Raw genomic sequence first — 2,638 nt, forward strand, 5'->3', positions numbered from 1 at the left:
AATGACCATGTCACAATCAAACACCATCCGACAGTTTGAAAGTTTAATAAATTTGACAGTTTTAGTTTTCAACTTTCAAAACTTGCAAATTTCGACCGTTTATGAAGATTTAGTCAATTCGGTTTTTCGTTCAGGTTTCAGGTAACGAAGACTCGAGATCCAACATCGTACGATCGAAAATAAAATAGACATAAAATCTTTTTGGCTTTTATAAAGTTTATATTAAAACACACTTAAAATCTTTTTGGTATTTTAATATTTCGAAATGTAAAGACTGAAAGCAGTAAATAAATATATACAGACATTCTTTTTGCGAGTTTCGAGGGTAAGAGAATCATATCAGTGTACGGTCATGCCAAAACGCTCTTGTTGTTCAATTAGTTAACATTAAGATAAGCATCCTATAACAATTATCAGTATTGTTGTCCACTTAAACTCAACTTATCAGATGTAATCATGGCGAGGGGATACGTTAAGGTATGATTTATACTTACCGACCGGGGTTCATCCACATCACGACACATTCCTGTATCAAGGTATGCACGAGGGTTCATCTTACCGGTGAGTATACCGATTATCATCTGTTTGACCGTATATGATGTGAGATTCTCACTTATTTTGATTTGAAAACAAGCCCTATGTGATAGAATCACTTATTGATGAGGAACTTGATTTTCATATGCATGAGGGCACAGGAGCAATGTGACGAACTTGACTCCCGGATAAATGTGATATTTTATCACTTATTTTGATATGGACATGTGATTGTTTATCACTTATTGAGGTCGTATGCAATATGTACACGTATGTATAGTATCATGGAAGATCTAGACTTGCGTCCCCGTTATTTTTCGGTAAAAGATACAACCATGATACCCAGATGATAAGCAGCATAAAGACCGAATATCTCAGAACCTCGGCAATCTATCAAACGAAATTTCGGTACTAAGACCATATGCCAATGAATGGTTCCCACCTGGTCTTCAGTCGATTTAAGTTTATATCACCCTGCACACTTTAAAATGATTGTGAGCCTACCGATACATCTTATATAGAGCTGCTTATCGTTTTTCATTTAAGGTTTAAAGAGGTTTGGATAGACCACTGATGTACTATCATTTTCTCTTTTGCTCGCCAGGAAACTCATTTTTGTTTTTCTATTGTTTTTGTGTTTTTGAAGTTTTTCGATGTTTTTGAATTTTCAGATTTTGGATTTACTCCCCCTAAAATCAATAGACTATGACAAATTTAAAACACAAAGTTATTTACAAAAATGATTTTCCGATGTTGGTTTACTCTTGCTTGACCTTAATGCCGTTTACCAATAATAAAAAGTCAAATCTTGATTTGTCAAATGCTTTGGTAAAAAGGTCGGCACGTTGGTCATCGGTGTGGACCTTAACAACATCGATTAGCCTTTTCTCAAAGCAATCACGTATGAAGTGATATTTGATTTCGATGTGTTTGGTCTTTGAGTGCTGCACAGGATTTCTAGTGATCTGTAATGCAGCAGAATTATCAACGTAAATAGGAGTAGTTAGGAATTCAAAACCGTAGTCCCGCAATTGTTGTTGGATCCACAGAACTTGGGAGCAACAACTTGAGGCAGCAATGTATTCAGCTTCGCATGTTGATGTAGCGACACAAGTCTGCTTCTTGCACTGCCATGTGACTAGGCGATTTCCTAAAAACTGACATCCAGCCGTTGTGGATTTGCCGTCGATTTTGCATCCGCCAAAGTCAGAATCACTGAAAGCAACCAATTCAAAGTTATTATCCCTAGGGTACCATAGACCGGTGTTAGGGTAACCCTTCAAATAACGAAAAATCCTTTTGACAGCTGCAAGATGTGAGGCCTTCGGGCTGACTTGATATCTGGCAAGCAGGCACGTTGGGTACATTATGTCTGGCCTTGATGCTGTGAGGTACATAAGAGATCCGATCATTGCGCGGTAGTATGTGGGGCTAACAGCTTCACCCTTCAAGTCTGGAGTAATTCCGTGATTTTGTGGCAGTGGGGTACCAATGGGCGTTGCATCAGACATCTGGAACCGGCTCAAGATGTCACCAACATATTTAGTTTGATGGATGAATATCCCAGACTCAGTTTGTTGCACTTGTAGGCCCAAAAAGAAAGTCATTTCCCCCATAGCACTCATCTCGAATTTATCCTGCATTATGCGCTCGAAATTCCTACACAAGACATCATTAGTAGAACCAAAAATAATATCATCAACATATACCTGTACCAGAAGAAGATCTCCATCTTGTTCTTTGATGAAAAGAGTACAGTCGATAAGACCTCTTTGAAAACCGTTCTACAGCAGATAGTTTGATAAGGTTGCATACCAAGCTCGTGGTGCTTGATGAAGACCATAGAGAGCTTTGTTGAGCAACCAAACCCGATCGGGATGGATAGGATCTTCAAATCCTGGAGGCTGTTCGACGTATACCTCTTCTTCAACCACACCATGTAAGAATGCACTTTTGACGTCCATCTGGTAAACCTTGAATCCTTTGAATGAGGCATAAGCCAGAAAGATCCGAATTGCTTCCAGACGTGCAACAGGTGCATAGACTTCGTTGTAGTCGATTCCTTCTATCTGACGAAAACCTTGAACGACTAAACGTGCTTTGT

Source organism: Helianthus annuus, chromosome 16, assembly GCF_002127325.2.
Source record: "Helianthus annuus cultivar XRQ/B chromosome 16, HanXRQr2.0-SUNRISE, whole genome shotgun sequence".
NCBI classification, from domain to species: domain Eukaryota; kingdom Viridiplantae; phylum Streptophyta; class Magnoliopsida; order Asterales; family Asteraceae; genus Helianthus; species Helianthus annuus.